Source organism: Miniopterus schreibersii (genome assembly GCF_964146895.1).
Source record: "Miniopterus schreibersii genome assembly, chromosome: 17".
Classification (NCBI taxonomy): domain Eukaryota; kingdom Metazoa; phylum Chordata; class Mammalia; order Chiroptera; family Miniopteridae; genus Miniopterus; species Miniopterus schreibersii.
In genome coordinates, this window is record NC_138117.1 from 39030101 (window position 1) to 39057982 (window position 27882).

Here is a 27882-nt window from a genome sequence, read left to right on the forward strand (position 1 = left end):
TTGGACACAAGAACTTCCTGATCCTTAAATGGTGGGACAGATGGACAAATTATAGATGGCCTTTACTTGTTATTTTGATTATGATTATAGGGCTTTGAGGAGCCTTGCCAACTGGTTTGCAGCGTTCTGTTGTGGTGCTGAATAGCTCTATCATTATAGTAATTACTAATTATGTGGGAGGCATTGTCATGTTATTTTCAAAAATGATTGCTCTCTATCCTTACAAACTCTATGAAGTAGGGATTCTAGTTTCTATTTACATAGTAAAGAGCCTGACTCGCTGAGACCTACCAGACTTGCTGAAGATCATGCCACTTGAAGACAACCCCGTGTCCCCTGAGAACTTGTGTCCTTTGTAACATCAGGAGGGTCTGAATATGCACTCTTCTCTCACAGTAACAGGGGGATAAATGGAATGACTCCTCAATTGTCCATCAAGCCTTCGTTTTCTGAAAGCAAAATGGCCTCAGCTCAATGGCATTTTCCAAATAATAAAAGAATGTGTGAAGATGAGCTGCTGACCTGCTTACCAGGGCAGAGGCTGGGTAAGATACTGGCGTTGGCAGGGAGGGTTCAAGGAGACAACTGCTTCTGACTTTTCTGCATCCAGATGACACCTGCAGCCATCTCATTGGGAAGTGTCTTTTTCTTCTGAGGGTCAGAGAGGCCCCCACACCCCTCAGTGTTTGCCCAAGGTAGGTAATCAACAGAAGCCTCCCTCTCAGTCCTATCAAGTCCAAGTTTATATGACTCCTCTTTGCACTCCCCATAGCCACTGCCCTGATTTAGCCTCACCCCCATTCTCCCCGAGCCTCTTCCTCCAACATCTCTCTACTAGAATCAGCCTTCCACTTTGCTGCCAGACGAATCTTCTAATTAAAAAGAAATGTTTATAGTTTTTTTATTTAGTAAATATGTACTCATTCTTTAAAAGTGAAAGATTTAAAAAAGAAAAATCATCACGGAGAAAACCAACATCATATTCTGGATTATTTTCTCCCAGTTCTTCTGATGTGAACATCTTTGTACTAGCTGGAAATAAACACAGTTGTGACTAGGGTGACAGGGCCACTGGAGCCCAAAGAGACACAGCATCAGAGGAAAGGTTAAGTCATCCTTTCCCCCCACCTGCAACCCAGAAGGATCAGACCCCACAGCACTGAAGTCCAATATTCCCTGCATGTCCAGCCAGACAGTCACTGAGACCCGGTGGAGAAACTTCCAGTGGAAGACTTTTATTTGTTCAACATATTTTCTTGAATTCATCTCTGTAAGAAAATTATACTCTCCATTGACAGAAGTTTGTCCATGAGATTTACTTTGACCGATGAAATGTAAGTGGAAGTGGTGTGCACCAACTGTGTGAATGTTTCCCTACCTCTCCTTCCCCTCTGTCACAAGTACATCTGTCCTGGACAGGGGCTGCTCCTCAGTCCTGGAATGGAGGGTAAGGAGTAGAGATGCACCCACTTGCAGCTTGAGATGGACATGACTATAAGCAAGAAATAAACCTTTGTTGTACTTGCCAAGATTTGGGGAGGGGTAGAGGGTGTCATTTATTCCTGTAGCATGAGCCTGAGCTGACTGATACACTCCTGTTGAGTTATGCAAGACGGACACATGAACCCTGGGTAGATCTAAATGCTGCTGATCAGGAAAATCCTACTAAAACATTTGAGTTATGTAGTTCAAGGCCATATGTTAGGGGGCATATAAGAGCAGAATATGCTAAGAGAGAGCATGTTCTTGTTAAAGTGGATGTTACTCTGAGGGAGAAACCAAGAAGGTGAGATACATTGGACAATGTGAGCTATCCTTTATCTTGTGCTTCCTGTGATTTTACAGCATGATGTCCTTGTGTTCCTGACCCCCCTCCTCAGTTCTAGAGGGCAGATGCCCACTACCAGCAACATGTTAAAGATCAGGACATTGAGGGTGGGGGAGTTAGTAACTTACATGCTCACATAGCCCATACACAGTAGAGCTGTATTTCAGACACAGGTCTCTCTCATTCTAGCATCTGCCCACTCTAACCCATCAGGGTGGATTCCTGGCCAGGGTCCCTGCACAGGTGGTCAGCAAAAGGGAGCTCCCGGCTGGACTGTGTGTGGAAGCTGGGGATAGTGATGCATCAGAGCACATTGCTCTTCTAGCAGCTCCAGAAAGCACTGGCCTCCCCTTGCATTCTGAGGGAAGCCCCTCAAAGAAAGGTATGGTGGGTTTGTCACAGTTGCATTGTCTAGATATAAAATTAGAGGCACAGTAAGAGTGTAGAGAAATGTAAATTATATATACTCATACTCAAGATTTTTTCCGATTGAAAAGTAAAGCAAATCCTATTAATTATAAAGAGTTGGGGTGCAGTGGGAGGAAAGTGCTGGAACCAGCTGATGCCAGAAGGGAGTTATTGGGAAGAGCCTAGGGCTGCTCCTGGAACCAGGGAACAGGAATAGGCTGGGGCCTCAAGAATGTTGGAAACTTGAGCCGGAAACACAGCAGGACTCTGTCACCTGCTCTTGGCTCTGCTTCTTGTCAGAAAGCAGTGCTTTCTTCTCTGTTCCAACCTCGTCTCGCTGCAGTCAACGCTCAAGCTCCCACACCTTATGTTCCAGCCACCTGGTGGGTAGACAGCTGAGTTTCATTCCCCCAAAGTCTGGGGAAAGGCTTTGATTTTGCTGCATTTTATTCAAATTTCCACATCCAAGCAATCGACTGGAGCCTGGGGTTGTGGTCACGTTGCACATACATGCAGCATCTCTGTGTTCCTGGGTCGATGAGGTCGAAGGTTCTGAAAGAAGAGTTGGGGGCAGGGCAACAATCCCATAAAGCTTCAATACACACGTGCACTAGAGAACATGTGGACAAAAATGGAAAGCATAAACTGCCCTGCCTCTCAGAGGCAACCAGCTGGAGTATCCTAGTCAAGTCTTTATTCTGTTTTCCAAACGCATGTTCTGCTACAAGGTTGAAACCATATCACATGTGCCAAGTTCAAGCACAGTTCACAGAGAGCAATTCCAGGCCTCATGTGAGAGGTGAGATGAAGAGGGGTTACCATCACAGTCAGTCCTTTCTCCAACTGAAAACCAAGCCCAAAGCACGACACAAAATTCAGGACGTTGATGATGGATTTAAAAGTTGCAGCGCACATACTAAGAGGAAGGGATGTCTTTAACACACCAAGCCCAATATGTGACGCCCTCCTAGTTGCACCTTTGTTGCCTCTTGAATGAAACCCAAATTCCTGGACTCAGTGAATGCGGCCTCTGTCAACAGGCCCTTGGCCTTTTGTCCTGCTTCCCTCTGAAACCCACGCAGATTCATTTGATTAAAGTTTGTTCATCGGTTCATTTATTTACTGACTACTTCATTACACATTTACTAAGATGGGCACTGGAGACAGACTCATGAGTAAGACCTGCTTTTGGTTCAGGGGACTTCACAGCCTACGGGGCAGGGAATAAGCAACCAGGAAGCATCTACAAGGTAGGAAATGCCAAGATAAAGGGAAACCTACAGTGTGTGAAACCTTAATGCCCTGGCAGAGTTTTCACAGGGCAGAAGTGGGGAGGGCTGTTGTAACTCGATTTGGCTCAGAGACCCAAGGGCTAGTAAATTTCAGGCTTTTTCTGTTGCAACTTTTCCAGGAATTCGCCACCTAAAACTTTGTACCACCTCCATGCGGCTCTCTCCTCCTCTTTGCTGACCCCTTCTTTAGCTTCCTCCAGTTCCCGGGAGAGGAAATGACATTGAAAAAGGAGTGCGTGCCCTTGCCTCCGGCCATCCCAGCCCCTGCCCTCCAGTTCCAGCCCGAGCTGCCCGACGGGAGGGCTGGTGCTCCCCTTCTGCGTGGCCTCCAGCTCATCTACTCCCTTCCCAGAGCCCACCCACAGTGCTAGACTGAATGAGTCAGTCCTGCCTGCCACCACGCTTCTAGGCCATTGTGCCGTTGTCAAAATTGACATTTCACTTTTCCAGTTGTTGACTTGCCTTCTGGCTGTATAATTGCCGGAAGGATCTCTTTTCTTCTGGGTGCACTGCTTATCTGATCATGGAGCCTCAATAGGAAACCGCACCTTGTCCGTGAAATTAATTACGGAGAACACTCAGTGCCTTCGAGGCGGTGTCTGCACCCAGGTCATTCTGACTGCAGAGAGAAAATAGGCGTCTGATCCTCCGATGAACCAAGGGCTGGCTGAGCGGGCTGGGAATCAGGCAGGTCCTGGGATTCGGCCTCACACGGCCGTGTGCGTGCTCATCTGTGTGTCTGTGCATGTGTATGTGCGCAGATATGTCCACCTGGACACTCGCGGGCCTGAGGCTGTGTTTGCAGCATGAAGGTGACCGTGCATCCCCCATGTTTTAGGAAATCACTCACTCACTCACACGGCATTCACCAGCAGCAAAGGATAGTGGACTCTGCTGTGCCAGGTTCTGAGCTAGCGCTGGGCATTTCCAAATGAATAAGTTGAGCCCAGCAGGCATGGCTCAGTGGTTGAGCGTCGACCCATGTACCAGGAGGTGATGGCTCGATTCCTGGCTAGGGTTCTATTCCCAGTCAGGGCACATGCCCAGGTTTCGGGCTCTATCCCCAGTAGGGGGTGTGCAGGAAGCAGCTGATTGATGACTTATCATTGATGTTCCTACTCTCTCCCTCTCCCTTCCTCTCTGAAATCAATAATAATAATTTAAAAAAAAGAAGTTAAGATATCTACCCTCAAGCAGTACAGGCACTCAGGAGCGGGGTTTCTCGAGCTTCATGTGATGGACATTTGGGGCCAGTGAATTCTCTGCTGTGGGGCAGGGCTGTCTGGGACACGGTCAGATGCTAGCAACACTCCTGGCCTCTCCCCTCGAGATGGGAGTAGAAACCCCCATCCCAGTAATAATCAAATCTGTTCCCCAGACAATGGCAAAGGTTAAGAATGGGGCAAAAAGGAGAGGGTAGGTGCTCTGTCTGGTGACGGGGTGAGGGAAGGTGCGGGTTTGGAAGGAAAGGTGATACGCTATCCACGGACTTTGTAACCCAGTGGCAAGCCAAGCTCTGAGCACGAATTCCTCCCCATAAGACAGTTGTGAACAGCTCAGTGTGGACGGCCTGGGAACTGGAGCAGAGCAGAGTTTGCCACCCCAAAATATGCCTTTTTGGGATATTGATTCTTTTAGGCTGTTTATTTTTAGAAAACAGTGGACTTGGGAGAAGAACCCTTTGTAAAAGGACATTGACATTTGTAAGGGAAATCTCTAATGGGGACCAAAGTTTTGCCACCCCCAAAACTGTGCCTTTTGGGATATGGATATGGATTCTAAGCTGGTTAATAAGAAACAAAAGACTCAGAAACAACCTTTGAGCCTCCCCCTTTCCTGCCAAAGAGATTCAGATGGAAAGACCTGCTGTAGGAAGGGAATCTTAGCATATTTGCCTTAGCATTAGATAGGAAGGCTGCAGGCAAGGCCTGGTAGCTGGATCCCTGCCCCCAGGCCCCATTGATTCTGGGTTGCCAACAGGAATTTGCTTGCCACTCGTGCTCTGATCTTCCTCAGCTACCTGTAAATGGCCTATTTCTTTCCAAAACTCAGACCCCTAGCCCCTTTCTTCTTGGTCTGTAGTGGCATATAAACCTCAAATTCCCAGTGTGTTTCCGGAAGGTGAGAAGAAAAATATATTTTGAGTCCCCACATCTTTTTATAAGGGTGTTTCCCTCACTGTACCAGGCCTGTCTTCACTATCAAACACATTGGTTAGTGTGTCCCAGCAGCTTGAGGGAACCAAGGGTTGGGGTCTGAGGCATCCCCTGAGGCCAGCAAGCTAATGGTGAAGGTACAAAATGAGGGAGGGTATATTAGGTCCAGTGGCTGCTGTCACAAAGCCACAAACTCAGTGGCTTAAAAGACACATTTATCTGCTTATAGTTCTAGAGGTGAAAAGTCTAAAACTCAAGGTGTTGGTAGGGCTGCGCTCCTCCTAGAGGCTATGGAGGGAAACTGGTCTCCTTCCCTTTTCCAGCTTCTAGAGACTGCCTGCATTCCTTGGCTCGTGGCCACATCACTCTAGTCTCTGCCTCCCTTGTCAAATCACTTTCTGATTCTGAGTTTCCTGCCTCTGATAAGGACTTCGAACTCCATTGAGCCCACCTGGCTAATCAAGGATAATCTCCCCATCTCAAAATCCTTAATCACATCTGCAAAGTCCCTCTTCTCATGTAAATTCACTCATTCATAGGTTCTGAGGATTAGAATGTAAACATCTTTGGAGACACTGACACAGCCTACCAGAGAGCCCTGGGCAGAGGTGGGATCAAGTAGCCTGGCCTGGAGGACCTTCTCTCACTTTTAAAGCTCAGAGGTTCCAGGCTAATCTTCACTATTGGAGGCAGCATTTCCCGACATCTATTCTCCATCCTGGCATCATATCTCTGGGGATAGGCCTCAGGAACCAGGCTTCCCTGATCCCATCAACCTGGGTGGGAGTCATTAACTGGCCATGGGATGAACCCTCTGAGAACTCTAATTTGGAACCTTGAGACTTGACTACTCTCATTCTCGACCTCCACCTGGCTTCAGCAGTTCCCCATTTATTCATTTATTCACATATTTATCCGATAATTATTTATCAGGTGTACCAGACCCAGGTACTAATCTAGGCCTGGCAATACATCAGTAAATAAAACAGGTGAATAATTAATGTCTTGCAATGAGTGCACATATAGGCAAAGGCCACGCTTAAAAGCTCTTTATTGCTCATTGGCTCCTTCTGAATGGGGCCACTGATCTTTCCCTGTGCAAATCCAGCCCGCCTGTCCCCCAGTGATCCAGCACAGAGCTCCTTCTAGCCCAGAGATCCAGCCCTGCCAGGCCTCCCTCCATGTGGTGCAAGTGCTCCCAATTAAGGATGAGAGAGAATCTGTGACCCTGGGCATGCATTCAAGGTCAGCACAATTTGATCTCTGCCTCCCTCTGGGGAGTCTCCTCAGTCCTGGCTCTTTCCTCTAGGTCCCTTGGCACCCATATGTGTCTCTGTTACCAGGTCCCTCTTCCTATAGAAGACCAGGACACCTGACCACTGATGTATAAAGAAGACTCCAGCATCTTTGCTGACTTCTGGTGTAGATTCCTACTGCCAGGTTGCTGGGCTGTGGGAGGTGTGCTGAACCCAGGTGTTGGGATCCTGATACTACTTAATGGGCTTGGGTTTGCTGATGAGAAGTAACCAGTGGGGTTTGTAGGCAGCAGGATCTAACACATAGGCCAGATTCAATCTCTAACTAGCCCTGGTGTGACTATAAACAAGCCACTTGTATGTCTTCACCAGAGAAAAACGGCTAATGAGCCCCATGGGGGATGAACTTCAGGCACACTGGATCCAACCACCTTTCCAGTTGTTGGGCAAAGGGGCTCAATTTCTTCAGCTCTGCAATGGAAATCATAATAGCGTTATTGGGGTGAGTAGAGCTAACACGCACACGGTCACTGGCACATGGAAGGGGCCCTAATTGTACACATTCTGCCATTTGTCTGAGACTCTGTCATCAACATGGCCCTTTAAGTCCTTACCAAGGTGTCCTAGAGCCATCGCAAGAACTACTATGGTTGTGTCTGAAGTAACAAGACGAGCCTGCCCAGGTTGTGTCTGAGTTAGGGCTAGTTACAGGCATGTTTGTGTGCATTCTGCAAACTGAGTGAAGCAATGCATTTCTTTCCCCGGCTGCAGCTAAACCACCACGTGGTGCCCAGGATTGGCCCCATCGGGCTCATTGAGTGAACACGTTCATTGTCAAGGTCCATTTCAACTTGAATCCAGCCGCCATTCTCAGACCCCTCCTGGGCTCCAGGCTCTGTGGAGATGGCCACCCTCAGGTGAGATGTTCCTGCCACTCTGGAAGGAGGAGCACATGTGAAGCTCCTGCCACCGGGCCAAGCTCTGCCTGAGGAGCGCGGGGAGCACAAGAGGGGAGGGCAGCCAGGAATCAGGGATCCCCGCTTCCCCGGCCCCGCCTGAGGGCAAGACACACGGAGAGCTGGGGCAGGAGCCAACGGGAGCGTGCTTTCTGGGTGGGAATGACTTGTAACCAAAAAAAAAATGTCTTTGTTTTCTCACCCTGGTGAGCACGGTTTTCATTTCTTTGAAAACGCTTCTGGAGCAATAGCCATTTGAAAAGACTTATTGCTAAAATGAAACTTCAAGAATGTGAAATTGGAAAATGTCTGCAGGGGAGAATACAGCTCCTCGCAGGGGGGCAGGCCTGCCGCTTGGGGAAAGCAGGGGTTTAGCAGGCGGAGACCCCAACCCCAATCACCGCTCTTATTGGCAGGGTCTCCTCTGGGCCTGACTCTGCCTCCCGCTCCACATACATATTAAGAAGGTGACATAGTTTCCTACTCCCCAACCTCAGGCTTTTGTTTTGAGGGCTAATGGAGGACTACAGTTGTAAAATATAGCAGCTGCCTCAAAAAAGATACACTGGATAATCCTGAGAAGAGAGACAGTGGTTGGCCTTTAGTAGAAAGCAAGAGGGATGAGGCTTCTGGAAAGTTGGTGGGTACTGGCCTTGCTGTGCTTTAGTCGATTCCTCTGTAAAATGGGAAACTGATAACAGCACCAGTTCACCAAGTTATCATGAGGATGTTTGGAAAATGTAACCTGGTAGAACAATGCTTGGCATCCAGCAAGTGTTCGAAAAAACATGCCCTGTTAATTATTATTAGAAGTGAATTAAAATACAGAAGCATGGTTGACAAGAGTAAGGATGCTTAAGCCCAGGAGGGTTGGTCATTTGCATCCCATCACAATTTGACTATTTAAAGAATATCAACTGTGTAAAGTTCTGGGGGGTCACAGGAGGATGTTTGAAATGAGGGATCCATCCTAGCCTAGGAAGGAAGTTTATAATTTTAAGAATTACCCTGAGCTAACAAAATGCCCCATCATAGCAGTTAGCAAAAGGGTGTCATTTAAATAGAGGCAGGGAGACGTTGGCCAGGTTTTAACCCACCCTCCCCCTGCTTTCCATTTCTCAGCTGAGGAAAGGGCCTCAGAGATGCAGGGCTGTGCCACGGGAAGCCAGGGCAGCCAAAGCCCTTGGGATCTTCCCTCCAGGAGCACGAAGTATTTGGAAATCGGGTAACTGCTCCCCCTAATTATGAATATCAGGGAAATGGAAGGGTAGCACCAGCTGGAAAAACCTAAACGAACCCATTTTCCAGATGTCTCCTGCCCTGGGTAATTGGCGACATGCACTCAGGTACTGAGCAAGAGAAAGACAAACAGAAGCCTTTTTCTTTTTCCATGAAGGTCCTTCCTGCTCCAACTCTGGACTTTGGTCCTGAGTCACCAGCGGGCGGATTCTGAGAGTGGGCTTTTAAGTGGTCAAGGTGGAGACAGAAGGACCAAGGGGGTGGGAAGATGATTCTGAGTGGCTCAGGCTGGGGCAATGTCTGGGGTGGATTCCAGGGAGGCAACCTGGGGCTGAGCCCTCCTCCCCGCCAGGCAGCACCTCGGATTCTGCCCCTGTGCCCCACAACCAGCCCCCTGGCCCTTGTGGCCCTGGCATCAGTGCATGCAGAAGGCCACCCACCTGAGCCTCAGTGCCACGCTCCTAGTTAACAGCTCGAAGGATTAGCATGCGTCACAGGACGGTCTGAGTCTCCCGTGACTTTCGGAGCTGCTTGGCCCCACAAGGCTGCTCACTTTTCGGGTTTCCTCTCCCGCAGCACGGGAGCAGTGGAGGAGTCTCTTATCCTGCTCCTGGTCTTGATGCTGACCTTGGCTATTTCATTTTTGCGTTTCCCCCTCTCCCTTTCAGACTTTGTTGTGCCCTTTAGAAGTGGTGTCCCACAATCTGTTCCAGGCCTCAGAACAGAAGTTCCAGAGCTGTTCCCAGAGAACAATGGGTACTAAACGGACATTAATCATATGAATGATTTTTTTCTATTTTCTGTGAATTCCAATTCCACGGTCCTGCCGGGTGGGGGTGGGGGTGGGGGTGGGGGTGGGGGTGTCTCAGCCTCAGGATGCCACCCGCATCCACCCAGACACTTCCCCCGGAATTCCTGTGATGGAAAACACGGTGATATTTTTCAGACAGCAAAGAATGGGTCATAAATTTACTCATGAGAGGCAGGTGTGTGATTGTAGAACAGGGCTTTATGGGAAAAAAGACACCTACACTGAGGTGATGGAGACTTCCCGTCAGGTGAGCACCTTAATAGTTGGGGGGGGGGGATGGTCTCCTTCTACCCTTCTAACCCTTCTAGTTTTCTGGCTAAACTTTTTTTTTTTTTCAAATTAGAAGGGAAAGTTTATTTAGCAAGTCACAGAGGTAGAAGAAATGAGCCATAGAAAAAATGGGCTCAGGAAACAAGTTACAGCAAAAGAAGAACCCTTGGAGCTTAGGGGAGAGAGGGAGGGAGATACTGGCCTTGAGGGACAAAAGAAGGCCTGGCCAGTGTGGCTCAGCAGTTGAGCATCGACCTAGGATCCAGGAGATCGGGGTTCGATTCTTGGTCAGGGCACGTGCCCGGGTTGCAGGCTAGATCCCCATCAGGGGGCGTGCAGGAGGCAGCTGATCAATGACTCTCTCGTCATTGATGTTTCTCTTTCTCCTTCCCTTCCTCTCTCTGAAATCAGTAAAGATTTATTTAAAAAAAAAAAAAGAGGGAGGGGAGGGTCAAGCCTGCTCCTGCTCAGGGAGGGGAAGGGAGATGGGGTGGGGGAAAGAAGGGGGAAGGAGGGAAAGGACGGGGAGGGCAGAGGGAAAACCCCCTGGAGAAAGAAAGGGGTAGGGAAAGGCACTGGCGAGCTCCATAGGGAAAGCAGAGGAGGGTCCTCCATCCTGAGACTTTCATTTGGAGGATCCCAACAGAACATTCGTCAGCTTTCAGGGGTGCCCCCTAGTGCTCTCCACTGATCGGTCAGTGCCAGGGTGCCATGAGTCAAAGCAGCTGGTCCTGATGTGAGCCATGGCATCATTTCATCTGATTTTGCTGCTTCTCTGGGCCTGGAGCTGAAACACGGTTGAAGACTAGATGTCATCTCCTGGTGTTAGTGCCCAAGGGAGCGGCCATGCAAGGGCTTGTAGTTTTGCCCGTTGCTAGGCACCTGGGGCTCTCCACCCTGGTGATCCTTTGCACCTGGCCCACTGTTCCTACTCTGCTCATGTCTGTCTAACTGCCTACTACCCCCCTACACACACACACACACACAAGGATTGGCTCGGAACTCTTTAAAGGAAAGGGGAGCAGAGTCTCTTCTGTAGCTGCTTCCTGCTGAAGGGAGGCAATGTTCTTTCAGAGCCAAGAGGTCCTTGCTCTCCCCAGAGAAACAGTGAGGCCTGGGCCAGGAAGGAAGTTGAAATGGTATCTAGAGTGGCAGGGGGTGGTATTGCCAGAGTACGCATAGGGCTTGTAGCCTGTTGGAGACAAATTGTGTTATAAATCTTAGTATTATTGGGGCAAAAGCTAGAATGACAGGAATTATGGCAAACAGTCCAATGAAAGGGAATATCCGGTGAAGGGTACTGGGTCTAGTCTTTTGGAGACAGAGGCGAAGGGGCAGCGTTCCTAAGGATTGGGTTGACTCCTAGTGCTACCCCCGTCTTTCTGTAACAAATAGTAGGAAGGGCTGGAGACTTCGTGAGTTCTAGTTTTAGTCTTTCAACTGCCAGCTGCTGTTCCCCTTTCTATATTAAGGACCCTAGGTCAGTTCCTCCATGTAGAGCCTTGGGGAGGGGGCTTGCTAATAGCCCATATCCTAGAATCCACAACTTGCAGCACCTGGTGAGCCCTAAGAAGGCCTGTAGTTGTCATTGGGTACAGGGAGAGGGCAACCCTTTGACTGCCTGTGTCCACTCACAGGAGAGCCTCTGTTCTCCAGGGGTGAGAATTATGTCTAAGTGACCTCCTAGGAGATTAATTGGGCCTTTCACTGAGAGACTTTATAGCCCTGGGAGACTAAGAAATTTAATTCAATTTAATCAAATTGATATGAGACAGATTAACAAGAGAAATGACCAATTTTACTACATATGTACACATGGGGATTCCATAAGAATTTGGGACCCAAGACACACTAGACTGCTCTCGAAAAGAAAAAAGAGGCAGGGGCCTGGCACTTCAAAGTTAAAGCAGGCAATTCACAGGTAGGTAAGGAAGAGCAAACGTGAGGTAAATAAATTCTTGCCAGCCACCCAGCAACAATGGGGCACAGAGGGGAGTCCAACAAGCAGCTTTCACTTGGTCTCTCCCTGTCTGCCACACTTAGTTGACATTATGCTAAAATGACAGCTCCCTTGAGCAGGCTTTTCTATCTAAATTCCATTAGGCAAGGAAGGGGGAAGGCCAAAGATTCTCTCTTAGTCTTTTGTTTTTTAAAAATAACCAGCTTAGCATAATCAATATGCAAAAATGCATATTTTGGTGGGGCAAAATTTGCTTCAACTCAATATATAAATTAAATTAATCAAATAAAAATAAGTTTAAAAATATATACACACAAATCTGTAACTAAAATATTACTAAGTATTTAAAATGCATATACCTATATTAATAAAATATTAAAAAGATAATAAAGACCAGGCCACAAGTCACCAAAATGTCAATAATATTTGTTATAGCTGAAGACAGCAAAAAGTCAGTCATGCAACTGATGTTCATTTAGTACCCTGAGGGAAGAGTAGAAAATATAGAGAATATATAAAAGGGAGTCACTTAAACCAAGCTGCTCAAATTATTATTGTGAAGGCTGAGGCCTGGGGAAAGACTCTATCTGTTCTCATTCTAACCAGCCCGGAAAGTGAGGCTTTTGAAATTCTCAGTCCTGCATCAATGTCCGGATATGCATCAGACCTCAGATAACCCTCTGGTTACCTCCTAAAGGACTCATGATGGAGGCCACCTGACATCCATTGTCCAGACCACCTGGCATCTGCCTGATAACTGCCCTGGACCAATTGTAGGACTCAGGGCGCAAGACTGGTCATTCTCAAGAGTGTGCCTTCAACTGGAAGAACCCTTAGCTCTTCCTCTTTCCGAACACGCCTGGGGTTTGCCCCGCTGTGCTCCCTTGCAGAGTAAAAGACCCCTGAGAAAGTCTTTATCACTTATATCTGGCACATGACTCCTTTTGAGTTCACTGTGCCCTAGAAACAGCTCCAGAGCTTCCTCTTCTGGAAGAGAGGTCTGTAAATGCATTTTACAGTAATGAGCACTCTTTGCAAATTATTTTCAACCCTTTGCCCTTTGGTGTGATTCCATTCCTGACTTCTTTAGGTGTCTCCATGTGATTGGCTTTGGCCAATAACAGAAGCAAAAGTGACAACATTACACCTGGATAGGAGCTTTACACCTCGGTGAGCAATCTCTTGTGTTCCCTTCCCATTGCCAATCTCTGGTCATGAGTCAGACAGTGGCTGTTCCGTCTGCCTCCCCCCAGGGTGAAGGCATTGTGAAGTGCAGTTCATGGCCAACCCCCCAGGGGCACCTAGTACAAGAGAGAAGTAGAACTCAGCATGTTGAAGCCTCTGAGATTTTGCATTATTACTCAACATGACTAGTCTATTCTGATTGAAATAGCTCCAAGCCTGAGCTATGCTTCTGCACAAGGCAGGAAAGCGTCTCTGTGGGAACAGGGCACCTACAAAGTTTGGACACTGCATGTTCAAGGCCATACTCTGCTGGCACAAGGTGAGCCAAAGCCCCCCAGAATCGTCCATACCAGCTGAGCTATGGTGAGGCTGAGAATGGAATCAGCATGACAGTCATGTCTGCTTTGATGCTAGTTTGATGCACCCACTTGCAATAAAAATATATGTGCCCAGTATTTTTATACAGCACTGTCTTCCTGGGAAGGCTGGTTGATTGGCAGCCCTGTCTCTGAGGTGGGCATGTGTGGGTGAGATGGGGGAGTGGCAAATCCGCCTCACACTGGCTTCCATGTGGAAGTCATCAGATCCTGACTGTTCTCCACGTCTGGGGAAACCAAGGCAATGCAGCAGAGTTTTCAGGCACTACTTTTCTGGCATTTGGCTAACCCTTCACTCCAGCCCCATCAGGCCATTGGCCTCCCCTGGTTTGGCCTGGGTTTGGCTCCCCTTCCTCCTCCATGGCCCCAGCAGACGGTGTTCTCACTCAGCACAGCCTGCACGTGAGTCCCAGGTGGAAGGTGCGCCCAGGATGCTCTTGCTGTTCTGGAGCAGAAGCCATCGGGGCCCTCAGACCTGCAACGGTTTCCACATAACGTGTCTCAGCCGCATGCAAACAAGTCAACAGACTTGCGAGTGGCAGGGGTCCCGCATGTTCTCCTTTCTTTCTGCAACGTGCCGTCTGTAGGAGAGAAATTGGTTTGAAAGTAAACAGGCTTCGTGCACGTGTGCGCGGGGCCATCACTAGGCTTTGCAAATGCCTTTCTTTGGCCAAAGAGCCTGCAGAGCCGGTAACTGCAGTTCCATGCGAGGGATGGGGCAGAGGCCTGCTCAGCTGCTCTGGAATGTTCTGACCGCCTCCGCCGCAGGCAGGGCTCGGCCCTGGGCAACACTCTTCCTTGAAGAGCCCAAATGGGGTTTTCCAGGCAGGCAGAGAGCTGTGATGCTTTTCTGCTCTTGGACAAAGACGGATATAACATTAGATGTACATATTGAAGTGGGCACTTGTGGCAGAAACAGCAACAGCACCAGGACCCCAGGGGGTATTGGGAGATACAGCTGCTCACGGAAGTGGGGGAGACCGAATTCCAAGATGACCCCTGTGGATGAAAAGGGGACTCTGTAATGAATCTGACAAGTCCAGTGACCAAAAGTCACCGCACAGGGTGATCTGATCAGAAATCTCAGTGAATTAAGGCAGACATCAAGTTAATGAATCATGATCCTCCCCCTTTTCCAGCAAATGCCATGTGGAGGGTGAAGGCCCCTGCCTGAGCTGAGGGAGAGAGCAGCCTCGGCCCCTGCCCGCCCAGGGCATGCCTTCGGACGTCGGATGGACAGACTAAGTTAGCAATTAGCACTGGACCCTCCGCACCGCTGAGGATGGCTTTCAGCTAGCAGGCACCTGCTGACCCGTTAGTCAGGTCACCATCCCCGCCTTTCTTCTAAATGATAGCACACTATTTACCAGTGCATATTTTTAAATGCTCCCTCCCTTCTCTTCCTAAGTGTAGAGAATGTCATTCTCTGTCTACAGAAGCGAAGATGCAGCACTGTGGCCCCATAAAGAAAGGAGAGACAAACGCCCGGGACAGTCCCCTCCAGACAAGGGGCCCCGCACAAACCCCAGGCTCAGCCCGAAGACAGTGTTGTGTGTTTGGAACCAGTTTCAGCAGCTTACAGTGTGTCTCTGTGCTCGTGAGTGTGCATGTGCGTGTGTGCATGTGTGTGTCCAAGTGTGTGTACGCGTGCTCATGCATAGGAGGGGCACAGATTTTCAGGAATAATAGCTCTAAGTTGTTTAGAGTAAAGAATGTTCCCCACATATTCTTCTGGACCCCACTTTTTAGGGAGATCATAAGTAATACAGGAATTCCCATGAAAAAAGCAGCTTGGATTTAGGAAATCTGTTTATTTTTACTCCGTTTTAAACTTGTTTTGGAGTATTTTTAGATTTACAGGAACATTGCAGACATACTATGGTGTGTTCCCTTATGCTGTTCACCAGCTTCGCCTGAGGTCTCTGTAGCTCAGGTACATATAACTACGGTGCAATGATCAAAATTCAGGAATTAACACTGGTCAGTACTCCATGCAGATGCTCCCTGTTTTCCACTCACATCCTTTCCTTGCTCTGGGATCCAATCCAGAACCCAACCTTGTATTTAGTTGTCATGTCTCTCTAGTCCTTTCTGATCTACAACAGTTTCTTAAGCTTTTTCTTTCATGCTCAGGATGGTCTTGAAGACTAGTCATGCATTTTGAAGACTGTCTCTCCGTTTAGATTTGTCTGATTAGATTGGAGCTATAGATTTTTGAGACAATATCACGGTGTCCTGCTGGTTGCATGATATTAGGGAGTAGGCAATGCCATCCTTAGCCAGCGATTTCCCACTGGTGTGCTGCAAGAATTTTTAACAGGTGCAATACCTGACCATTTAGTCAGGGGCACTGACCTCTTTCCCCTTAGATTGTCAAATAAGACAACAGCCAACACAACAATAGCCGTCCAGTGTGAATGAATCACAATTATAACTATTTTTTGGTCAGATCAACAAAAGATATAATACATTTTTGGGGTGCCTTAGGATTTTAGTAACCAGTTTATGTGCTGTGTGATGAAAAGGTTGAACACCGCTGCGCTGTGTGGATGCTGCCCTGGACTTCTGCAGCATAGCGGCCTTGTTGTTTCCCTCAGGTGGCCTTACAGGGCAGCTCCCAGGGCCACACGGCAGAGGTGGCTCACCAAGGGCCCCGCTGCCCGGCTGTGTCTGCTCTAACCACTGTTAGAAAAATGGATCCCCGACATCTGCCTTTTTCTCCAGGGAGCTCATTTCTAAAGCAAAGTCACTGTGGGCTCATCTGATTGGCAGATCTTAAGTCAGGTGGCTGTGCCCCACTAGGTAAGTGGGACTTGACAGCAGGGGAGCCCTTGCTTTGCAGCCTCAGTTGTGCAGCTGATTTATGTGCCAGGGTCCGGGCATATGCCGCACACATAAGAAGCACTGGTAACGGCAACTTTGATCACACGGTCGAGGTGGCGTGGCCAGGTTTCTCCAGTATAAAGGTCACTTTTCCCCTTTCTATACCGTATTCTTTGGAAACAAGTGCTGAAGTCCAGCCCACAATCAAAAGGGGAGGAATTCAGCTCCGCTTCCTGGTGGGGGACGAGCTACATTATTTGGCATTCTGGAGGGAAGATTTGGGAGGCCTATCTTTAAGGACATGTCTGCCACTATGTGATTTGGGGCTGGTAACTCCAGCTTTCTCAGCCTCAGGCTTTCCTGATATAAAATGAGAATCTGCACAAGGTGTGTCCCATGCTTTGCTCAGCTTGAATGCCCAGCGCAGGGACTGCAGTTAGGGTGACAGGCTTCGCAATAGAAAGATGTAGATTTAACATCCAGCTCCACCACGTGCTACCAACACGGCCTTTGATAAACTCCTTAAAACTCCCTAACCTTCAGCTGCTGTGTTGATAAAATGGACCGGCAGTGATGCTGAGGAAGGACCTCTAAGGTATTCAGCACAGAGCTGTGTACAGGGACACACAATAAGCTTTAGTTATTATTCTGACCAAATCAAGGCTCAGTAACAGGTTAGTCAAAGTCACTGTTTAATGGTATCAAAAGGGTTCATAGAATTATTTCCCTGCCTATGTGCTTGAAAAAATATTTCAGATCTTTTTCCCCTTTTGTTGAAACACAATGCCTAGAGCAGTCTCATGCGAGCATGGCACACGCCCCACTGGCCATTGAATTGTGTACAATTACAATTTTGGTGAAGAAAACAGAGCACGTATTGAATGTGGGGGGTGGGGGGAGCAGCTCTGGATCAGCTCTCCCACTAAGTAAAAGACAGTCTGCCAGGTGGCACCTCAGTTTCCCCATTTTAAACAAGCATGGCCGTTGCAGCCGCTAACACAGTGACCACCACAGGGCACACATGCAACTTCTGAGTTAAGCAGCTGGCTTACTCATCCTAGGCTGCCTATTGCAAAAGAAGAGATGAGCACACAGCCATAATCTATTCAAAGGTGTTAAGTACCATGACATCCAAAGTCTGTAGCTGAGATCATGGCAGTGGTTTGATTTCGAATACTATTGTTGGTGTCTACACTAGAAACAGATGGTGAAGACTTTGAAGGGTATTAGCATTTGCCTGTAAAAGTTAAATAAGTGTATAAATGTGAAGACATTGGGTGAAGCCCATGAGGTATGGAATATTAAGTTAGTACCATGGTATAAAACCGGTGCATTTTACACCCTGGTGTGTTGTAAATGGCTGAACTCTTTTTAAAAAAATACACTGTAGACAGCAAGTCATAAGATTGTTCATGTACTTTGATCCAATGAACAGATCCATGGGACTTAAAGCTAAAGAAGTAGTTTCACCAAAGAAAATAGCAAAATTCATGGAGCTATTTCTTGTTACCTTATATATAATTATGGGGGAGGGGCAAAATAATCTAATGGGCATGGTTAAGAACATCTATGTGCTAAATTATTTCATAACAAGATGCTAATACAAGAAGTGAAACAACGCATAAAGACTTATGCTAGATTGTTTAGTGCAAATAATAGAACATGACATACACATCAAGGTTGGAACTGCGAAAATACGCGAGCATGTGGACCGATCCTAGAAAGAATCGCAAAAGTGAGAACATGGCTCTGTTAAGAGAAAAAGAAACTATTAAGGTAAAAGCTAAGCAAACATGCTTTTATTGTAAGTATCCAAACAAATCTTTCAAGCTATGAAAAATAGACATAAGTGTTGTTCGAATGTCCCAGTGCTTCGGAGCAAATAGGCAAGGGCCCCCATGACACCTGCTGTGTAAACATTTTCCCACCCTCTCCTTCCCTTTGTGCCCCTCACAGCTCCTAAATAAAATTAATACAGTCAATTCAACCATTTTAAAGGACAAAGAGAAACAATTTCAGGACTCTGTGCAGGGAGAGAAAGAAAGAGCTTTTCTTTTCATTTTTCTGCAGCTCGTTAGAGTCTCAGAGCCTGTGGTATTGGAGCCTGAGGGGGAGAAGCATTAGGGTGAATCTATTGCCGAGCCTGGGTGCTCTAATGAGCGCATTGATCATAAAGAAACGCAAGAAAGCACAGCCCGGTGACACCTGAATGAATATAAATTTAGCCCAGGCCGCAGATCGTGCAGAGCTGGCCTGTTCCCCGCTGACGGCGTTAGCGAGAAGAGAGAAAAGCAATTTCAGTCTTCAGTCCTGATTCTCTTCACGCTGTTGGCAGTTTTAAAGAAGGAGAAGTTCTGACTATTTTACCTCTAAAAACAACGGGAACTTGTCAAAGATTCCTTCCCTGGAAGTGACAATCAAGAGTGAGTCTACTCAGAACTGAATTTGAATCTGAAATCAATCCATTAGTCCAGAGGAGGAAGGACTTTTACAACCCATTAGAGTTGTCCCGAAATTGGACAGGCCGCCTCTGCAGGGAATGAGCACCCCGTCACCAGAAGAGTACCAACGGAAGCAGGTTATTCAGTTGGCAAGATGTTTCTGAGGGGCTCAAGCATGAAAAAGAGACTTGGGGAGAAGTGAAGGGCTTGGTACTGGGTCACCTTTCAGATTCTAACGTTGACCCTCTGTCATTCTAGAAAACCAGGCAGTGGGATGATAAGGATCTCTGGGTTTGGAACCAGACAGATGGAGTTTTGGATTCCTGCTTCACTATTTATTATGCGACATTGGCCAACTCCCTGTCCTAGTCTGTATGTACCTCAGTCTCCTTATTAATCAAATGGAGATCAGACTATTACCTAACCCACTGGTTTGTCCTGAGAGTTTAAGGTAGATGTTGCGTGGAGGCAAAGTGCTCGTCACAGTGGCCAGTGTGACATGGTCTCAGTAACTGTTACCATGAGTTTGATTTCCAGTGACTTTTCTTTAAATTCAGCTCCCATGCACTGACCTCTTCTTAGGAGCCTGGCATTTTCATCCATGATTCTCACACTTCTGACATGGGTTGAACTTTGTCCCCCAAAAGTGCTATGTTTAGTCCTAAGCTCCAGGACCTCAGAATGTGGCTGATTGTTCATAGTGCCTTTAAAGCCATAATTAGGTAAAATGAGGTCATATGGGTGAAACCTAATCCAGTATGACTGGTGTCCTTATAAGAAGAGGACATTAAGACACAGACACCCACAGAGGGAAGACCATGTGAAGAAAGGGGGAAGACAGCCGTCTACAAGCCAAGGAGAGAGACCTCAGGGAGAACCAACCCTGTGGACATCTGATCTCAGACTTCTGACCTCTAGAACTATGAGAAAATAAATTCCTGTTGTCTAAGGCACCCAGTGTGTGGTGCTTGGTTACGGCAGCCCTAGTGAACTAATACACTCCTCAGCCACCTTGGGAGGTGTGGGTGAGTACCTTCACTCTCCAGAAGATGACACTGAGGCTCCGAGAGGACCCATGGCATCTTCAAGGCCACACAGCTCCCTCAGGAACTGTTGTTTACACTGAGTATCACACTTAAAATGCCTTGTACGGTATTTATCTCATAGTAGAAACCCAATAAAAGTGAGAGCTTCCCTGGTGACAGAGTTGAGACACAAACTCAGCCTCCGTGACTCATCCCCTTCCATCATCGCCCCCCCATCCACTTTGCTCTGCAGTGCTAGTTCTTGCTCACCTGCTTTCCCTGCATGATGAGGCTACTGACTCTTTTTCCTTTCTCTCCTCCCCCCCCCCCCCCCCCCCGACGGCACATCAGCACCTCCTGATTTCTGCAGCCTCTTCAGAAGTATTTTTGACACAAACAATAGTCCTGGGTTTTGCCTTTTCAAGAGGCATCAGCACAATCCCCGCAGACACCGATGACTCATTTTGATCATGGCCTTAAAGCAATTCCCTGTGTGCCGGGTCCTGACAGGCCTCGCTGTGCCGTGAAATCTAACACTATTTTTATGCCCTTTAATCTCTCTTTGAACAACCTCCTGGTTTAGAACTCGCAGAAAGCACGTTTCGAGAGTGGTGAGGACAAGCCTGGCCAGTGTTATTCAAAGGCACGAGGAGCACCAGGCTGGGGCCCTCGGATGTCTTCAGCTTTTCCAGTGCTCCCCTCTACTGCTTCCTGGCACGATGGCCTCCATGGGAACTCCCTGGCCGCTTGAAAGGCCCGCAAGCCAGCTTCTTCCATCTCAATTACTGCCAAGCTCTCCAAAGCAGGGTGCTGTCAAATGTTTTTAAAGGGCCCCATGTGGTTCAACTGAGTCACTGTTATTGGAAGGTAATTAGGAAAATGACATTTCAGCACGAATGTCAGGGAAAGGGTCAGGCACTTCCTTCAGATGCCTCCCAGAAAGCCTGAGGCCAGCAGACCCGCGGCTTCTCCCCGGGTGCCTTAGGCGCTTGGTATGTTTGTTCTTACTTGGGTTCGGCTTTATGTAATAAGCACTCAGGAAGGGCTGACATGAAACACACTATTGTATTCACTTCAAGGTCTTCCTTTTGGTCTGTACAGTGAATTCCTTTGTCTTGTTAAGAGTTAAGGTGGGGACACAGGCTCACTTCTCCTGCCTTCTGGAGGTTCAGACCAAGAGACTGGACACACAAATGGGAGACAGCTCTTCTTCATTCACAGACTAGCCACACAGGCCACTTGGGTCCTTGACTGCTGGGTCATGTGAACGCTGAGTTGGAGAAGGAAGAGAAGGCTTGTGTGCCCCGTGGATGCTCTGACTGCCCCCATATGCTTTGGCCAGGCCGCAGGAGGGGCCCTGAGACCTTTCACACCACCAGCAGAGTGCATGATGGTCAACGACACCCCTGGCCTACTGCATGGGGGAAGAAAGTGGAAGCGTGAGCGAGCTGGGGTCCCGGCCCTGATGGGCTGGAGGTCATGGCCTATCCCCTAAGTATTAACTCTCATCTATGATTTTGCAGGTTGTCAGAAAAAGTCCCTTTCCCAATGAGAACATTGGGAAGAAGTAGTTTCTCATCCCAGACATACCAGGTGTAAGGGAAACAGAAGCAGAGACTGTAGAAGGGCTCACCTCCCTCCCAAGCAGCTGGGTGGAGCCTCTAGGATCTTCTGGTCCAAGTCACCACTGCTCAGTTGGGAAAACACAAGAGTGAGGGGACTTCGCAAAGGCCACATGGTCATTCGTGGGCAGAGGAGTGGTTTGAGCGTGAGTGTCCAGACTCCCTCTAGCTCCTCCATCCTGGACACCTACTGATTTGGGGACTTGCCTTGTCTGGTGATTATGATCCAGCCACTTTGTAGCTCACTGTGCAGTGAGGAATGAGCTGTGATCTCCCTGGGTTCCTTTCTCTCCCTTTGACTTGCAAATTAAAATATGTCCTAGGGAGGAGGAGGTCTCTGGGTGCTATCGAGAAAACTCCTTAACAAGCCTAACCCCCTCAGCCACCGGGTTGCTGATAAAGTTGCTTCCTTGCAATGAGACATCAAAGCATTGAATTTCCCTTCTCTCCACTGCTTCTACCTTACAGCCCAAAGGTCAAGCCAAGAAGGGCAGTGGAATGTCACCTTCCAGCCAAGCAAATAGGGACAGCAGATGGTTCGCTTTGGGGATAGCATTCAACAGCTGGGGGAGGTGAAACATGGGGGGCAGCAGGGCCTGGCTCTAAAAGGGACCTCCCTGGGCATTACACCTTAGGAGCATGACACTTAAAGCACGGCTATAACCTCAGGTCCCAACACTTGGAGACCAAGTTCTTCATCCATGGAGGGGTGAGGCCCAAAAAGTGTCATGCATGACCATTGACATTTCCCAGGGTCTCTGTCAACTACTTGGTTGGCCAATGAACACCAGTCTTTGGCCCGTATGTTTAGAAACCCTCCCTTCCTCCCATGGGAGGGGTGTAGGCAGAGCTTGGAGGAAGCAGCAAGGGAGCTGGTTCTTGAAGAATGAAGTTCGGGTGCAGTAGTGCAGAGGGAAGTTCCTTCTGAGCAGAGGAGCTGCACAGACAGAGCACAAAGTTTCAAACTGTGCTGGCAATTCGGGAGCCCTAAACGACTGCATGGCTAGAGTCCATGGTGGGGCGCAGGGGGAGAGGTGATGAGTCTGGGAGGATCATCAGAGGCCAAACCTCCTAGGTTCTTATACATAAGTTATGGGAGGGTGATTTTAAAGGCATTTGGAAATTATCGAATGTTTCAAGTAAGGGAAAGAATTTCCACTTCCAGCCATGATGGAGGAACAGGGACCAGACTCGTCCTTCCACTTAAAAAAAATCGAACTGGACAAAATAGATGAAGTAGCAGTTTTCAGACATTGGAGAACAGGCAGTGCAGGACGGCGGTCCCCGAGAGAAGGAAACAAATGAGGTGAGCCCTGCGGAGGCTCCTGCATTTGCCTTGGAAAGTTCCCAGGCCGTGGTCCGAGGAGAAGGAATCCAAGCCCTGCCCAGTGGGCCCCTGAGTGTGCAGACGGAATTGGGAGCATGTGGAAGCCGCGGCCGGATTCTCCGGGCAGCGCTCCAGGGAGGGCGCTCCGTGGGGAGACGGGGGAGACGCCTGGAGCTCTGCAGAGGGTCCTGCGCCCGCGTGGCCCTGCAGGCAGGCAGGCCCCGGTGGGTGGGGGCTGCACCCTCTGAACCCAGGCGTCAGCCAGTGCCCATGGCAGCCCCCCTCTTCCTTCTAAGCACCAGGGGCCCAGCGGGTGGCTTTCCCAGGTTCTGCAGGGCAACTCGACTCATTCTGCGAGAATTAAATGAGGTGGAACTGGTCAGGAACCTGGCCCATGGCTGGGCGCCCGGATCTTCGATGATAAATGGTGTCTATTTCCATTCCCCCCCCCGCCCTCTCCCCCCTTTCTCTTTCCCTCCTCCCCCCTTTCCCCCCCAGGAGCATTATGCATTCGGATGCTTCAGCCGCCTTGGGCTGCTTTCAGGACAGCAGTTCATAATTACTTCAGCATGGTGCATAATGTCTGCGGCAAATTTATTTCCTCTCAGGCTTCTTGTAAGTGTCGCTGAAGCAGAATGGGTGCCTCGCATCACTCAGAGGCAAACAAATGAGACAGACAAACCGCGGGTAACGAGGCTGGATGGGGAGGCACCTGTTGTTTTTAAAAACTGTTCTCTTCTTTGTCTTAAAGGTGCGGCCAGTTGGCTTGTGTGGGAGACAGAGGCGCCCCGTCCTGGGGGCCCACGTCCAAGGCTGGATGCGGAGCCCGTTGGGGCCCGACCTTAGTCAACGGCCTCCATCCACGGAGCGCGTCAGAAATGGATCCGGTCGGGACGTGGCCTTAGCAGTGATCCAGTCGGGACAGTGGAGCGCACACCTCTCAGGGCCAAAGCCCTTAGTGGGTGGGCCTGTTGGGACCTGGGTCTAACCTGTCCAGGTTTTGTTTCTTTCCAGCCCCCCAGTTCCCTTCTTGTTTCTCCAGTCTACAGCTCTTCCAAACACCCAGCCAGTTGGTTTCTATTCTGTTTTTATTTTTAATTAATGAATTCAGCAAATATTTGTGGTTGGCTTCATGGTGCCCAGCATCCTTTCGGGCATCGGAGACAGGATGCATGAGCCTCTGTCCCACCCCTCCAGGTGCTCGCAGGTGGTCAGAAGGCTGACACTGAATAGGCTCTTTCAATTCTGTGTGGCTGGTGGCAGAACACGGGGTAGTTTGGGGACGTCAGGAAAAATAACCCCTGGGCCTGCCTGGGGGGCCCCAGTGAGTTTCTGGGTGAACTGAATTTTAAAAAGAGATGAAAACAGCTCGTTATTGAAGAATCAGGGTGAGGGGGTAGTAACCACGATCCGGGTGGGAGAACCTGCGTGTAGAGGTAGAAGTGGGACTTGAACTCAGGTCTGCTTGGGTCCAAGGGCCAACCTCTCTTCTCTTGGCCACACAGCCTCCGGGGTGAGAGGCCTGCTGGTGTGGGGTGAAGTTCTGCTCAGTACAAGATACAGCCCAGACGGTTCACAGTTCAAGTCCAAAACCCCTCACATTTGAAGTGTCTGCATCCAAGACCAGACCCTTCTTTCCCCAAGCATGAACCCAGGTAGTCATCTCAACTGCCTTATGACCTTGGTCATGGACACGGGGCAGCTCACCTGCGGCTCAGGGTCCAAGCTTCTAGTCTCCACCTTGCTCATGGAAGGCCATGGCATTCAGAAACGCAGGGATTGCAGACATGCAAAGTATTTTCACACCCCTGAAATCTCCTCCAGGTAAGTGCACAGCCTTTGCTGGCACCTGCCCAAAGCCAGGTAACGTGGATAGTTCTTGACACCCTATGTTTTCATTTCCTGAATCCTCGGGGCATTCATAACACAAGTGGATTTTTACCATCGCCCTTTCTGAGTTGAGGGAATTGAGGTTCAGAGAGTTTAAGAAACCTTCCTGAGGTCACACAGCTATTGAACTGAAACCAAGATACAGACCTGAGTCATGATGCCTGTCTGACTGTAGCCAGCATGCAACAGGATGGGAAGTGGGGCTACTCCTTCCAGATCTCAAATCCTTTCTCCAGCATCAACACACAGCCCCAAAGAGAAGAAAACAAGCAAACAGACTTCATGAATAAAAATCTCCCTGGGATTTTACAAGGGTCAGTGTAAAACCCTAGACACAGGTTTGAAAAATTCACCACCTTTGAAACAGATGAGAGAGACCTGGCTTAGAGACAGATTGTGCTCGAAGTATCCATCAGAGGTTCTGTTTGCCACGTGACAGTGTGACCCAGCTCCTCAGAGCCATGCCTGGAGCCACAGGTGAGTGGGTAGCCACGAGGAAATGGGAATTTCACTGCGCCAACCTCTGCTCAGGCCACATCCATGGAAGCTGCAGCTTCAGAGAGTCTGGTGATGGCACAGGCTGCCTGTGAGCGACTTTCCTGTCTCTGGGACTGTGCAAGCGTGGGCAGAGCAGGAGTTTGTTGGAGGGAGTGTAAGGGAGACCCTGGACTGGATAGTTAGTAGCTGGACAGGTAAAGCTAAGCCCAGAGAAGAAGGGGCTGCCTGGAGGCCCCGAGTGCTTTGAGGTGAGAACCAGGGTCAGGTCTCTATCTGCACAGTCTAATGGCATAAGGAATTTGGGGGGAAGGTGGCATGCAGGACACTGAGAGCCTGGGCAAGGCAGAGCTACTACGTGGATTAAGAACCTTCAAATTAAAAAATAAATAAGTTGACTTCTGGCATGCGTACTCCTCCCTTGTGCCCCCGCTTTAATGGCAGGTGGCTGCTGCTGAGTGGGATGCAGACAACCGCGGCCCTTGCTGGGAAGTCTCCCTGCCTCTCCCCCTTTCCGCTCTCCACCAGAACTCGCCAGCATGCCCATGGTGCCTGGCAGGAGGGTGGGGAGAGTGCTGCTGGAAAGGGGCTCAGACATGCAGCAGAGCCCGTGTGTCCAGGGAGACTCAGCAGACACGTGAGTGAAGGCACCTCCGTGTCCGCATGGGGAGGGAGGCAGACTGGCCCCACCTCATTTCAGGTGAGGGCAGTTTGGAGGGTCAAGAATTGGAACCGAATACTCCTCTTTATTGTAGTGTTTTATTTTATTTTATTTTTTTACTGTCACTTTGGCTAACAGCAAACTTAATTCTTTTTTAGAAAACACTTCCCCACTTGGGGGACTGTACATTAAGGTGTCTGCCCTCCCCCTGCAAAGGGTGGGCTCACGCCTGAGACTAGACCTAGTGGGTAATCTCTCAGGGTTTGTATCTTGAAGAGGAAGATGAGAGCAAGAACAGAAATAAGTAGACAGTCAGCACCCTTCAGTCTCATTGCATTTTAGAAGTGTTTCCCTGCACTGGAGAGCCTCTTGGGGTTCCGAGAAACAGAAAATGCAACACATACCTGGCTTAAAAAGCAAGATGTGTATTGGGCTTTGGCTTAAGGGAGGTTTGAGCCAAATTAAGAGTGTGGAATTTTCATTTTTGACACTAGTAACCACTATGTTTCATTCATGGATGGTCCCTCACTCCATTCTCTCCCCACCACTCCCCACCTCTGTCTCCCACACACACCATCCCCAGGACCCAGGGTTCCCAGGGCACAGGCCTTAGGAAGGGACTCAAGTCAGCCTACATTTGCCAAACTCAGATCCAGTGGGAGGCGCTTCAGCTGGAATTCCACCCTGAGGCCCATTTCCTTGGGAATTGCAGACAGAATCCAGGCGAGTCACAAACATGGTTGGTGCTGTGGGAACCAGATTCTGGTCTTAATGATGTGCTGACATCTCAGGAAAGGCTGTGGCTCCACCCTTCTTTCCAGGGGTGGTTTGCACAGATGTGGGTCAGGAGACCACTCGGTGACAGCGACGGGCAGCCCTGCTGAGTTCTCACTTACCAAGTATCTAGCATCAGCATACTGATCAGTCAACACTTGCTGAGTGCCGAGTGTGTGCGAGTCACCGCTACAGGCCCTGGAACGGGAGGCAGGCAGCAGACACAGTCACTGCCCACAGTGGCATACTTTCTAGTGTCCTCTCCTCGGTAGTATTCTGCTCGTCTTTTGAGTCTCACCTTGGAGAGCACAGCGCCCCCCACACAGCACATGCACATTCCCACAGTCCATCCACGTGGCTCAGATGTTTACCACGCAAGGCGCTGCGCTTTGAGGGGGCACGAGGGGCAGTCCCCATGGCCAGGAGCCACAGTGTGGCAGGTACACGGCTGTGATGCCGGTGCTGTTGGGATAATGGGGGCAGGACGGACTACTACGGGCACAGAAAGGCTTCCCACCCAGACGGAGGGTCAGGGCACCATCAGAGGAGGTGTTTCAGGGAGAACACTGGTGGGAAAGGCACCCAGGCTTGGGATGGGATGGGATGGGATGGGATGGGATGGGATGGGATGGGATGGGATGGGATGGGATGGGATGGGATGGGGTGGGATGGGATGGGATGGGATGGGATGGGATGGGATGGGATGGGATGGGATGGGATGGGATGGGATGGGATGGGATGGGGTGTTTCTTCCACTCTGTGGCAACCAGTTTGTCCTTGTATGGCTCCAACTGTGAGCTCCTGACTCACGAACCATGTCTCTATTGTGATGTCTGTGACTGCATTGCAGCCCGACTCCTCTCTCCTAAAATGCTGCTTCCCTTCCTCCCTGACAGTGCCCCCCAATAATCCTCCTGCATGCTAGTCACCATCTCAGCATCTGTCTCTGTGAGAGCCCAGGCAGAGGCCCCAAGGGCCTCCTCTGCCATCTCCCTCCTCCTTCCCTCCAGCTATAAGGGCCCTCTTCCCTGCAGTAAATGTCAAGTTGGTTCCACCTCAGGACCTTTGCACATTCCTTCCTAGGAG

General features: G+C 49.2%; 1 long non-coding RNA gene across 3 annotated transcripts; it reads left to right on the top strand.

The window, feature by feature from the left end:
- The first annotated feature begins 3401 nt into the window (after positions 1-3401).
- LOC308547098 lies at positions 3402-25771 on the top strand. 3 transcript variants are annotated; one of them, XR_013997443.1, is made up of 6 exons: positions 3402-3486; positions 6793-6929; positions 7028-7124; positions 7313-7442; positions 7712-7857; positions 23728-25771. It is a non-coding gene; the product is annotated as an uncharacterized lncRNA (long non-coding RNA). The 3 variants fall into 3 exon arrangements; XR_013997444.1 differs by lacking the exon at positions 6793-6929 and having other exon boundaries at positions 3410-3486; positions 7028-7142; XR_013997445.1 differs by lacking the exon at positions 6793-6929 and having other exon boundaries at positions 3421-3486.
- The last annotated feature ends 2111 nt before the right edge of the window (positions 25772-27882 follow it).